Source organism: Capra hircus, chromosome 9 (assembly GCF_001704415.2).
Source record: "Capra hircus breed San Clemente chromosome 9, ASM170441v1, whole genome shotgun sequence".
Taxonomy (NCBI): domain Eukaryota; kingdom Metazoa; phylum Chordata; class Mammalia; order Artiodactyla; family Bovidae; genus Capra; species Capra hircus.
Window position 1 is genome coordinate 88,360,340 of NC_030816.1, and position 14,332 is coordinate 88,374,671.

The 14,332-nt window shown below is 54.1% G+C and overlaps 1 protein-coding gene across 1 annotated transcript in view; it reads right to left on the minus strand.

The window, feature by feature from the left end:
- The window catches only part of PDE10A (phosphodiesterase 10A), a 777,492-nt gene that overhangs the window by 626,992 nt on the left and 136,168 nt on the right, over nt 1-14,332 (minus strand). The gene's annotated exons all lie outside the window — the stretch shown is intronic.

Genomic DNA, 14,332 nt, shown 5'->3' on the forward strand with positions numbered 1-14,332 from the left:
CTTCGGTCCTTTCCAAAAATAATTCAGATGGACGTCAGTGTGGAGGCCTCCACGCACCAGGTTAGGAAGCCGTGGTAAGCAGTGTAACCATCGCTCACGGCTTCTCCGAGTGCTCAGAAGCGGGGGGCCTCCCGCTGTGCACCCCGTGAATTGTCCCTGTGACACTAGATCTCAGTGTCTAAGGGAGTCGGCCCAAAACCCTGGTTGCCTCTAATGACCTGTCGTTCCCCACAGATGGTAGAAAAGAGATGTCCAGTCTCTTCTGTGAAGCATGGTCTGAGCATCTGAAACGGTTAAAAGCAAATAATGACGAGCTGGTCGAATTTCAGTTCTCCATTCCATATGGAACGGAGGAATAATATTCCTACAGGGTCAAACTGATACAAACGGGTAATCCTCAGGAAATCCAGACGCTGATTTTTAAGTGTTCACGCTCAGCAGGTTGAAGCTGCAGATGCTGGCACAGCAGCTGTTCTATCCAAACCTGAGTGAGCGACTCGGAGCTTTGAGAAGGAGTCATGGAGACACACCTTCCCTTTCCTCTGGAAACCTCCAGGCACTGATCCTAACTGGCGACCAAGTGTCATTCTATCCACATAAGCAGCCTGCTGCTGCTGCTGAGTCGCTTCAGTTGTGTCCGACTCTGTGCAGCCCACCAGGCTCCCCCGTCCCTGGGATTCTCCAGGCAAGAACACTGGAGTGGGTTGCCATTTCCCTCTCCAGTGCATGAAAGTGAAAAGTGAAAGTGAAGTCACTCAGTCGTGTCCGACTCTTCGAGACCGCAGGGACTGCAGCCCACCGGGCTCCTTCGTCCATGGGATTTTCTAGGCAAGAGTACTGGAGTGGGGTGCCATTGCTTTCTCCCACACGGTACTCTTTAAAAACAGATTCTTATCTCTCAAACAAATGCCAAGTCCCTCTGACTCTTTGCAACCCCATGGTCTGTGCCCCACCAGTCTGCCCTGTCCGTGGCATTTCCCAGCAAGAATACTGGAGTGGGTGCCATTTCCTTCTCCAGGGCATCTTCCTGACCCAGGAATCGAACACAGTCTTCTGCACTGGCAGGGGGATTCTTCACCACCGAGCCACCTGGGAAGCCCCTCTGGTAAGCAGCAATGACCCAGGATAGGAAATCGAACTTCAGTTCACCTTTACTGTTTTACAGGTTTCTGTACATTTAAAAATTGCAGGGATTTTTACTTTCTTACTAAAAATCTTTTTTTTTTTTTTCCTGTTTTCTAGTAGACTTGGTACTCCACACTCCTTTTGTACCTGACAAATCTCTCTCTCCTCCGCTTGTCAATACACCATAGTGTTTTGTTCTGCATTTTGCTTAAAGACAACAGCTAGCAAACAATTAAAAACACACAAAGACATCTAATGCCCGGCCAAGGGGCTGTCAGAAGACATGTCACAGAATCACGTTGGTTTCGTTTAATGATGGAAAATTATGGAACTTTAAGAAAGTGAAGGTGTTTTTAAAGACCTTTAACTTCCACATTAGGAGAGGGTAAGACTTTGTTTTAAAAGACACACACATGTGTGTCTAAAACCCAGTGGGAACCCCTTAGTTCCTATCATGAACAACCACACATTCTTCCCTTCAGACAGAGTGGAGGGGAGTCGGGGGGTCGGGACTGGGAGGAGGGGCTGCAGGAAGGCCCGGAGCTACTTCACTGCTACTTCCTACTGGGGCCTGGGAGCTGTCTCTGGAAGAGGTTTGCCCAAGACAGGCAGGGATGCCCAACTCCTGGGACCCCCAGACGAGAGGAGAGGCAGCCCCCCAGCCCCATGCGTCCACCCCATCACCTGGCGTGTGGGAGACAGAGGTGCTCAGCCAACAGCTGCTCTGCTGGCTCACGTGGGCCAGCCAGAGCCCTAGAAGTGCCCTTCATCCCATTTCATCACACAGGTTTCATCACACAGGTTTCATCACACAGTATCATCACGCAGGCACCGTCACGCAGGCACCATCACACAGGTTTCATCACGCAGGCATCATCACACAGGCACCATCACACAGACACCATCACACAGGCACCGTCACACAGTATCATCACACAGGCATCATCACGCAGGCTTCATCACACAGGCTTCATCACACAGGTTTCATCACACAGTATCATCACACAGTATCATCACGCAGGCACCGTCACGCAGGCACCATCACACAGGCTTCATCACGCAGGCATCATCACACAGGCACCATCACACAGGCACCATCACACAGGCACCGTCACACAGGCATCATCACACAGGCACCATCACACAGGCACCATCACACAGGCACCGTCACACAGTATCATCACACAGGCATCATCACGCAGGCTTCATCACACAGGCTTCATCACACAGGTTTCATCACACAGTATCATCACACAGTATCATCACGCAGGCACCGTCACGCAGGCACCATCACACAGTATCATCACACAGGCACCATCACACAGTATCATCACACAGGTTTCATCACGCAGGCACCATCACACAGGCACCATCACACAGGCACCATCACACAGGCACCGTCACACAGTATCATCACACAGGCACCGTCACACAGTATCATCACACAGGTTTCATCACGCAGCACCATCACACAGGCACCGTCACACAGTATCATCACACAGTATCATCACACAGGCATCATCACACAGTATCATCACACAGGTTTCATCACGCAGCACCATCACACAGGCACCGTCACACAGTATCATCACACAGTATCATCACACAGGCATCATCACACAGTATCATCACACAGGCATCATCACACAGTATCATCACACAGGTTTCATCACGCAGCACCATCACACAGGCACCGTCACACAGTATCATCACACAGTATCATCACACAGGCATCATCACACAGTATCATCACACAGGTTTCATCACGCAGACACCATCACACAGGCACCATCACACAGGCACCATCACACAGGCACCGTCACACAGTATCATCACACGGGCATCATCACGCAGGCTTCATCACACAGGCTTCATCACACAGGTTTCATCACACAGTATCATCACACAGTATCATCACGCAGGCACCGTCACGCAGGCACCATCACACAGTATCATCACACAGGCATCATCACACAGTATCATCACACAGGTTTCATCACGCAGACACCATCACACAGGCACCATCACACAGGCAGCATCACACAGGCACCGTCACACAGTATCATCACACAGTATCATCACACAGTATCATCACGCAGGCACCGTCACGCAGGCACCATCACACAGTATCATCACACAGGCACCATCACACAGTATCATCACACAGGTTTCATCACGCAGGCACCATCACACAGGCACCATCACACAGGCACCATCACACAGGCACCATCACACAGGCACCGTCACACAGTATCATCACACAGGCACCGTCACACAGTATCATCACACAGGCACCGTCACACAGTATCATCACACAGGTTTCATCACGCAGCACCATCACACAGGCACCGTCACACAGTATCATCACACAGTATCATCACACAGGCATCATCACACAGTATCATCACACAGGTTTCATCACGCAGCACCATCACACAGGCACCGTCACACAGTATCATCACACAGTATCATCACACAGGCATCATCACACAGTATCATCACACAGGTTTCATCACGCAGACACCATCACACAGGCACCATCACACAGGCACCATCACACAGGCACCATCACACAGGCACCGTCACACAGTATCATCACACGGGCATCATCACGCAGGCTTCATCACACAGGCTTCATCACACAGGTTTCATCACACAGTATCATCACACAGTATCATCACGCAGGCACCGTCACGCAGGCACCATCACACAGTATCATCACACAGGCACCATCACACAGTATCATCACACAGGTTTCATCACGCAGGTACCATCACACAGGCACCGTCACACAGTATCATCACACAGTATCATCACACAGTATCATCACGCAGGCACCGTCACACAGTATCATCACGCAGCATCATCACGCAGCATCATCACACAGGCACCATCACACAGGCACCATCACACAGGCACCGTCACACAGTATCATCACACAGGTTTCATCACGCAGCACCATCACACAGGCACCGTCACACAGTATCATCACACAGGCATCATCACACAGTATCATCACACAGGTTTCATCACGCAGCACCATCACACAGGCACCATCACACAGTATCATCACACAGTATCATCACACAGGCATCATCACACAGTATCATCACACAGGTTTCATCACGCAGCACCATCACACAGGCACCGTCACACAGTATCATCACACAGTATCATCACACAGGCATCATCACACAGTATCATCACACAGGTTTCATCACGCAGACACCATCACACAGGCACCATCACACAGGCACCATCACACAGGCACCGTCACACAGTATCATCACACGGGCATCATCACACAGGCTTCATCACACAGGCTTCATCACACAGGTTTCATCACACAGTATCATCACACAGTATCATCACGCAGGCACCGTCACACAGGCACCATCACACAGTATCATCACACAGGCACCATCACACAGTAGCATCACACAGGTATCATCACGCAGGCACCATCACACAGGCACCATCACACAGGCACCGTCACACAGTATCATCACACAGGCACCGTCACACAGTATCATCACACAGGTTTCATCACACAGGCATCATCACACAGTATCATCACACAGGTTTCATCACGCAGCACCATCACACAGGCACCGTCACACAGTATCATCACACAGTATCATCACACAGGCATCATCACACAGTATCATCACACAGGTTTCATCACGCAGACACCATCACACAGGCACCATCACACAGTCACCGTCACACAGTATCATCACACGGGCATCATCACGCAGGCTTCATCACACAGGCTTCATCACACAGGTTTCATCACACAGTATCATCACACAGTATCATCACGCAGGCACCGTCACGCAGGCACCATCACACAGTATCATCACACAGGTACCATCACACAGTATCATCACACAGGTTTCATCACGCAGGCACCATCACACAGGCACCATCACACAGGCACCGTCACACAGTATCATCACACAGTATCATCACACAGTATCATCACGCAGGCACCGTCACGCAGGCACCATCACACAGGCACCGTCACACAGTATCATCATGTAGCATCATCACGCAGCATCATCACACAGGCACCATCACACAGGCACCGTCACACAGTATCATCACGCAGCATCATCACGCAGGCACCATCACGCAGGCACCGTCACGCAGGCACCGTCACGCAGGCACCGTCACGCAGTATCATCACGCAGGCATCAGCTAGCACAACGGACAGAACGGCCAGCTCTCTGAAGGCTCTGATGTCCACTCCAGGTAAGAGCCGGTGAAGAACAGGTGTCAGAATGCAGGGAGCCAGGTTAACCATCCCTTAGCCCAGGAAGGACGCAGAGGAGACAAGGGTGGGCCCCCGCACTGGGAGCCGAGGATCCCTGGGAGGCGGCAGAGATGCAGACAGGTGTGCCGTTAGCCTGCGGGGTTAAGCTGGACCTAAGGTCCTGAGGTTGTCCTGCCAACATGAGGTTGTTCAGAGCAGCTGGGGGCAGACAGCCCATAAAGACAGAGGTCCTGCCGGCCCCGGGGGTCCAGTCTGAGACGGACCAGAGTGAGCAGTTTAACCCTGCAAGTGACTGCAGAGACAGACAGATGGGCCCACTTCCCAGGGGTCTGGAGGCGACTGCCAGCCCCCTGGTAAGTCCCTGGGGCCCCCAACCTGCTGAGCTGCAGCCCGGGTCAAGTGTATGGGTGAAACTCAGGCCCTGGGGCTAGTGAAGTGGGAGCAGCTCCTGGTTGGTCCCCGGGGGTGAACCCCCGAGTTCCTCATCCGGGGTCCCAGCCTCTTCCTGCACAGCAGCCGCAGGGAGGAAAGACGGCCCCCCAGGAGCTGCAGAGGGCCCAGCGCGGCCTGGTGGCTGGGTGTGGACGGGGCCGGGCTGGGGGCACGCCCCGCTGACCATTCAGGGCGCGGACGCTGAGAAGGCGCAGAGGGAGCCGCGTTCACACCTGGCCAGCCCGGTTCCGCTCCTCTTCACACAGGCATCGCCGTGGGCCAGTGGCTCACTCTTCTCAGCCTCCAAAGGGCGCCCAAGGGGGCAGCCGGGCCCCCCTCACTCCCTCCCTGGGCGCCCTGTGCCCAGGCCCTGGGGCTGCAGGGCTGCAAGGTCCAGCCGCTGACACTCAGGACTCGTGTGTGCAGAAGTGGGAGGGTGTGGCGGGGTCGGGGGTCGCGGCGGGGAAGAGTGACCCTGACCCAGCACCCAGGATGCAGGCGGCAGTGAGACTTCGGTCCCTTCTAAGCCCGCGTGCGGTGTCAGGGCTACGACAGTGGATGCCGGACTCAGAACACACAGGCCAAGAGGGCGACAGATGCTGACAAGGCTGTGTCAGAACCACACGTGGGGCTGCAGCCAGAATTCCCAGGGGGTGGGGGGCGGAAATGGGAGTGAGCCCGGGGGTCGGGGAGTGGTGACCTCGGCCTCAGAGACTCTGGCAGGTGTCCGCAGCTCATTTCAGTGTCGCATGGCGGTAGCAGACTCCCCCCCACCATCCCGAGACCTCAAGCTGTACTTGAGCAGTTATGAGACTGCAGCTATTTTTTAGTGTCATTTTTCTCTGCACAGCCTCCCCCAGGTGTCCCCAGGACATTCCTTCATAAGGCCAGAGCTTGGCAGATGTGACTGGCCTAGGATGCCCTGATCTCCCCTCCACTGGTCCCCACGCAGCAGTCTCCCTCTGTGCCCTGATCTTCTTTCTCTCTCAGACACTGTGCATTAAAAGCCAGGATGGGGCAGGCAGCTGGGGCTCCACTGAGGTGGGGCTCCTTCCCTTCCACCACCCCAGTCTAAGTGTCTGGACACCGCAGAGCCCTGGAGAAGCCTTTCAAGGGCTTCTCCGGGATCCACTGTCGTAGCCCTGAGACCGCACGTGGGCTTAGAAGGGACCAGTCTCACTGCCGCCTGCATCCTGGGGGCTGGATCAGGGTCACCTTTCCCCGCCGCGACCCCCTGACCCCACCACACCCTCCCACTTCTGCACACATGAGTCCTGAGAGTCAGCGGCTGGACCTCATGGCCCTGCAAGCCCTGGGGCCTGGGGTTCAGCATCTGGGTCTGGCTTCCCACTGCCCTTCCAGTGAGGGCTTCCTGCTCTAGGCTCACTGAACCCATAGAGGGCTCTGCAAGGCTGCAGCCACCTGCTTGTATCAGCCCATGCACATGGAGCAGAGGGCTCCTGGGGAGACGGCCACCTGGAGGAGGGGGGCAGCAGGCAGGTGTGGACAGGAGGGGGCAGCGGAGGAGGACAAGAAGGAAGAGGAGAGTTTCCACAGGAAGGAGCAGGAAGAGGGAGGGTGTGTGCCTGCTAAAGCCAAAGGCCTGTCCGACTCTTGGACCCGGCAGTCTCCTCAGTGCATGGAATCCTCCAGGCAAGATTCCTGGAGTTTGTGCCAGGCCCTCCTCCAGGGGATCTTCCAGTAGAGAGTTGCTCCTAAGGTAACTTCCCAAGCTGGATGAACACAAGCTGGAATCAAGATTGCCGGAAGAAGTATCAATAACCTCAGATATGCAGATGACACCACCCAAGGCTGTATATTGTCACCCTGCTTATTTAACTTCTATGCAGAGTACATCATGAGAAATTCTGGGCTGGAAGAAGCACAAGCTGGAATCAAGATTGCTGGGAGAAATATCAATAACCTCTGATATGCAGATGACACCACCCTTATGGCAGAAAGCATAGAACTAAAAAGCCTCCTGGTGAAAGTGAAAGAGGAAAGTGAAAAAGTTGGCTTAAAACTCAACATTCAGAAAACAAAGATCATGGTATCCAGTCCCATCACTTCATGGTAAATAGATGGGGAAACAGTGGCTGATTTTATTTTTTGAGGCTCTAAAATCACTGCAGATGGTGACTGCAGCCATGAAATTAAAAGACGCCTAATCCTTGGAAGAAAAGCTATGACCAACCTAGACAGCATATTAAAAACCAGAGACATTACTTTGCCAACAAAGGTCCATCTAGTCAAAGCTACAGTTTTTCCAGCAGTCATGCATGACAGTTGGATTATAAAGAAAGCTGAGCGCTGAAGAATTGATGCTTTTGAACTGTGGTGTTGAAGACTCTTGAGAGTCCCTTGGACTGCAAGGAGATCCAACTGGTCAATCCTAAAGGAAATCAGTCCTGAATATTCATTGGAAGGGCTGACGTGAAGCTGAAGCTCCAATACTTTGGCCACCTGATGCGAAGAACTGACTCACTGGAAAAGACCCTGATGCTGGGAAAGACTGAAGGCAGGAGGAGAAGGGGACGACAGAGGATGAGATGGTTGGATGGCATCACCAACTCGATAGACATGTATTTGAGCAAACTCTGGGAGTTGGTGATGGACAGGGAAGCCTGGTGTGCTGCAATCCATGGGGTCACGAAGAGTCGGACACGACTGAGTGACTGAACTGAACTGAACTTCCTAAGGACAATGATTGATGCCTCCAAAGAGTGAAAACCTCCAATAGCTCCCGCAAAGGAAGCAAGCAAACAAACCAAAACCAAAAAAAAAAAAAAAAACAAACCACCACACAGAAAGAGAGAGAGAGAGAAAACCCAGCTATCTGGCCAACTCAGTTGAACTGAATATGAAACTGCCATGTTTGTAGGTCAAAAACCAGTCCAATGTCACGCAGTTCAGCCTAAGGCAGCGCCATCCCCAAGGTCTGCACAAGTGACTCTATCCCCCCGGAGCGTCTCTCTTCTGAAACGTGCCCTGTCCCTACATGGGAAGCGTCAGTTCTGTGGTGTTGCTCAAACCATCTGCTCAGTCTTAGCGTCTTCCCCTTCATGCTGGCTGTCCGAGGCCTCCCCTTTCTGGGCCAGAGGTCAGACTACAGCAGATTAACCGGGATCTGACTGGACCTTATCCCCACTCTAGGGCCCATTGGTTTGGGAGGAGCTTTATGGCCCTGTTTTCCAAATGTCAAGTATCTCACACCTACTACAGTCATTTTTGTAAAGTTGAGACCAGTCATGAAGGTGGTTTATTGCCCTCCAGGTCTCCTGTAGCTTCTGGAAACGTGATCAACCCTTTGACCTTTAGCCTGGGGAAGGACTCAAGCTACAGTGTCACCTTCTGAGCCCTAGTGTCTTTCTGCCGCTGGTTCCTCTTTTTATCACTCTGAAACAGATCCCATGTGGACAGACCCTGAGGACCAGGTGACTTTCCAGATGGGCCATTGAGAGATCCATGCCACACGATGGTGACTGTCAAGGTAATCCGTGTCCCGGGCCCAGGATGAGAAGTGGGATTTCCTGAGTAGCGAGATCCTTAGGAACTCACTGCCTCCCGGGGGCGCCTGGGTGGGGGCGAGCGTGGGAAGGCAGGAGGGGAGAGTGGAAACCCATCCTTCTTGGAGGATCTTAAAATCCTCCCAGAGCTTCAGAGTGATGAGAGCCCCAAATAAGGAAACTGAAGGCCTGGAGAAATGGAATACTGGGAGGGTGCGGGAGACGCTGCTGCTTACTAAGAATACGACACGCACCCTCCACGCTGCGGCTCAGAGAGGCTCTGGTCTGTGTAGCCATGTATGGCCACAGAGTCAACGTGGTAAATTTTCTTCCTTTGTAATCTTTTCCCGTTTTATTTATTATTTTTCCTACGGCTTCTGCTTCCAAACATTCCTGCACTGGCTGCATCATAAACTATGTGGGTTCCACGCTTCATCTTTTGCCCAAGCTTTTCCTTTGAAAATGTAAGTCAGCATTTACTGCCAGGGGTTATTTTAGAAGATAGAGCAGTCCAGTTTCCTCACTAGGCGTGAATAATGTTTAGCGCGAGGAGTCCTGAGGTTCTTCTAAGAAATCTGCTGATTTGGGCATCTTCATTTTCCAAAGCTGATCAGAGCCAGGGGCTCAGGAAGCCAGGGGCTTCCTGTACCCGAGGACTGCAGGGGCCAGCGGGTGACCTCAACCTACTGTCACCTTGGGTCCAAATAACACGGCAGAACGATTCTGTTCCCCTCCCATGATTTGTAACTCCTGAAATCATTTGGGAGAATAACTTTGAAATCATACCATCCTGTTCATTATTTCCTATAGTTCCTAAAGAACCCACATTAATGGAAGGCCTTTTGGCTGAAGGGAAATTAAGCCACAGAATGATGGATATTTAAAAAAGCATTGTCTAAGATATTTTTTGACCTTTGGTATTCTTTTTATGGAGCTTCCCAGGGGGTTCAGTGGTAAAGAATCTGCCTGCCAAGCAGGAGCTGTGGTTTGATCCCTAGGTTGGGATGATCCTCTGCAGGAGGGCATGGCTGCCCACTCCAGCATTCTTGCCTGGAGAACCCCATGGGCAGAGCAGCCTGGCGAGCTACAGTCCACTGGGTCACAAGAGTCAGACACAACTGAGCACTAACCAACAACAGTCTTTATATATGATAATTTTTGACACAGTAATCTCCCACTTTTTATTGAGCTATTAATATATTCACACACAGGAAATTCATCATTTTAAAGAATACATTTCTAGTCTTAGAACAGCCATGAGATTCTGCTCCTGACCCCACTCTTTGATTGCAGCACGTTGCCTCTGGCCCCAGAGAAACCCCGAGCCCGGCTGCGCTCTCTCCCCAGTTACTTGCCCCTCAGCTCTGGGCCTGTGTTTAGTCGCTTCAGTAATGTCTGACCCTTGCAACCCCGTGGACTGTAGCCCTTCAGGCTCCTCCATCCATGGGACTTCCAGGCAAGAGTGCTGCAGCGGGTTGCCGTTTCTTCTCCAGGGGATCTTCCTGACGCAGCATCGAACCTGCTTTCTTCATGACTCCTGCACTGGCCGGCAAGTTCTTTACCACCAGCGCCACCTGGGAAGCCCCAGTCCAGCCCAAGCGGTTGGTTTTAATTCAGTGTTTCTCAGAATCCAGCTGCTTTGATGACACATGGCACCATGAGTGGGCACTCGGTGGAGTTCAAAGAGCTGAGTCCTGATTACAGAGATGTTTCTGCTCCCTGCGTGAGGTCAGGCAGGTCTGACTCTGCCCGTCGGCAATCACAGCACCAGTTAAATAGGCTGTTCTGAGGACCAGATGTGGATATTCCTGCCAAAGCCCCCAGGGCACAGTAGGTACTCGGCACCCCGAAAGGTCACAGCATGCCCCATCCTCTGGGGAGGGCCACCTCCTGGGAGACAGGACCCCACAAGGCTGTGTGAGCATGCACCCTGGTCAGGGGCTGCTTCCCGTGGGGCGGCCCGGGTCAGGAGGAGGAACGCAACAGGGCCCTGGGCTCTGGACATGGTTTGAGGATGGGCAGGGCCTCTCTTCCACCCAACTCTGTGCCTGTGGCTGTGAGAGCTGGTGCTTCTGCAGCCGTTCTGGCAGCAGGTGCCCACGACACAGCTGCTCGGGAAGAGATGATGTAGCTTAAGCGCAGCGGCCTCCAGCTCTGTGATCAGAGCTGTCAGCTGAGATGCTGAGCCCGACACCCGCCCCGTGCAGTGTCGTCTCCCCAGGGCGGAAGCTGGCCTCTTTTCTCAGCTCGTCCTGCTCCACAGACCCTCCTCTCTCTTTCCCGATTTCCTTCTTACTCAGCTTGGATCCATGATGGGGACCTTCAACTCCACCCCTCCCCATTTTTGCACATCATCTGGGAAACCTCTACTCAAAAAAAAAAAAAAAGCCCAATATCTCCTTGCTCTGGATCAGCATGGGAGGGGCCATATAAAGACACGCGATGGGACCCTGGAGTCAGCCTTCACTTACAATCAGGACTCAAAACAGGCCCACACAACTGGCACTCAGCGGCACTTCATGGTTCACTGTCTGCATCCAGCTTCCCACCCCTCTCACACCTGCCCACCCCTCCATCCGCCCACCCCTCTCACACCCGCCCACCCCTCCATCCACCCACCCCTCTGACACCTGCCCACCCCTCCATCCGCCCACCCCTCTGACACCTGTCCACCCCTCCATCCACCCACCCCTCTGACACCTGCCCACCCCTCTGACACCCGCCCACCCCTCCATCCACCCACCCCTCTCACGCCTGTCCACCCCTCCATCCACCCACCCCTCTGACACCTGCCCACCCCTCTGACACCTGTCCACCCCTCCATCCGCCCACCCCTCTCACACCCGCCCACCCCTCCATCCGCCCACCCCTCTCACACCCGCCCACCCCTCCATCCGCCCACCCTCTGACACCTGTCCACCCCTCCATCCGCCCACCCCTCTGACACCCGTCCACCCCTCCATCCGCCCACCCCTCTGACACCTGCCCACCCCTCCATCCGCCCACCCCTCTCACGCCTGCCCACCCCTCCGTCCGCTGGGTGATGCTGCTCCCATGTCTGCCCGCATCCATCTCCCTCCCTTCTATTAAGTCAGAGGACAGAGAGTTTTTCTCATTCCAGGCCAATCCCTGTGGCGTGGCCCGCCTGCGCTGCACTGGCCCGGACACCAGCCCCGGCAGCGGGCCTGCTCTGAGCGGCCGGGCAGCTCCTCCTGCACCAGCTCCTCCCGCACCAGCTCCTCCCGCACCAGCTCCTCCCGCACCAGCTCCTCCTGCACCAGCTTCTCCTGCAGAGCTGGGTTTGCTCCTGCTCGTTCACACAGGCACGCAGGAGGCTGGCAAACCTGCACGGCCTCCGGCCTGCCCCCTGGTGCCCTCCTCCCCGTCACCCCAAGTCCACAGAGCTGTGTCCCAGCCGCAGGCCGCTCCCCCGCTTTCCATGAACAATTTGACCCATGAGCGTCTGGCTCTGCCCTCTCCTACCGTGGACTCAGCTGTTGCTCCTAAATGTAGTGGACATGACGCGTCCCCCTCCCCGGGCTCTTAGGCGACCCCCGCCTCGTGGACACTCCCTCCCACTGCTGCCGGGTCACTTGCCCCCTGTCCTCCTCCCTGGCCTGCCTGGTCATCTCTGCACTCAGACGCAGCCGCTCCCAAACTCAGCTGCAGCTCGAGTCCAGACCCCTCCTCTAAACACCACCACTCATCCATACACCCCCAGTGTCTCCCCTGGGACGTCTCAAAGGTGCCTCAGGTTCAAGGAGAACAGTGTGCCCACTGTCCCTTTGGACAAGCTGGACCTTCTCTGCATCACCTGGGCCCCCACGCTAGTTTCCGTTGGTTCCACTCCCTGTGTGTCTCAAACTCTTCTGACCCCTGGGCCCCAGACTGGTCCAATCACTATCACCTCTTTTCCAGACTTCTCCAGGGCCACTGATTCCAATCTACTCTCTAAGCTGCAGCTGGAATGGAAATTTGATCCTGTTGAGAAGTGAAATATTTCCTGCCATGTCAGTAAACAAGGGTGCCACAGTCATGGGGAGCCCAGCCCTCCAACGTGAGCCCTGAGGGCACTCAGGAAGGAGAATAGCCGTCATCAGGCTGCAGCCACTCCCGACGGTGAGCCCCAAGGCAGCTAAGGATGCGAAAACACAGGATGCTGGGCCAGGAGGGCTGAGATGCCTGTGAGAGGGATGATTCCAGCGAGCCCAGACGCTTGCATCCTCCCACACATAGAAAAGCTCTAAATGCCGTAACTTGGGATACGGAGTTTCCTTTCACTGACAATAACCTTCTGATGTTCAGACAACCTGCCCTTTGCTGTAAAAACTTCTGTATAACCTGGCTTCTCTCCTTGCCTCAGAGCAGTTCTCTCGGGGTCACTTGAAATGGTGTCTCCTGGGTTTGAAGTCCTAAAAATTCCCGCCGAATAGAACATAGCTCTCAACTTCTAGGCTGTGACTAATTTTTCAGTCGACACTCCCAGGACCACGCTGGCTGGAAATACCTTCCAGGGCTCCTCTTTGTTTTTCTGCTCAGAATTTAACATCCTAAGTGTGGCCTCAACGCCCAGCACCAGCCCCCGTTGTCCTGTCGGCTCTGATGCGAGACCCAACCCCCTCCAGCTTCCACCAGCCGGGTCTCGCCTGGGCCCCCCTCTTGGGGAGGCCTCCCTGACTGCACTCTCACCACCCCACCCCTTGCACACTCACTGGTGAGAGGTTTACTTGCACCCCTCCCCCACTCTGATGCTGTGGTTGCTCAGGTGATGCACAGGCGCTGTGGCTGCTCTTGCTCATAGAGAAATCCCAGCTCCCACGTGGGGTGTGGCACAGAAGGGCTCCACCAGGGTCTGTCCAAGGAAGGAGGAAATGACTGTAAGTGATCGCACTGTCCCATGATGAGTGGCAGAAATAGGGTCGTGAAAGATGCTTCCAAGTGACACCTTTTGCCACATTCTGTGAATACAGCAAAGCTCAAAATTTGATCTGAA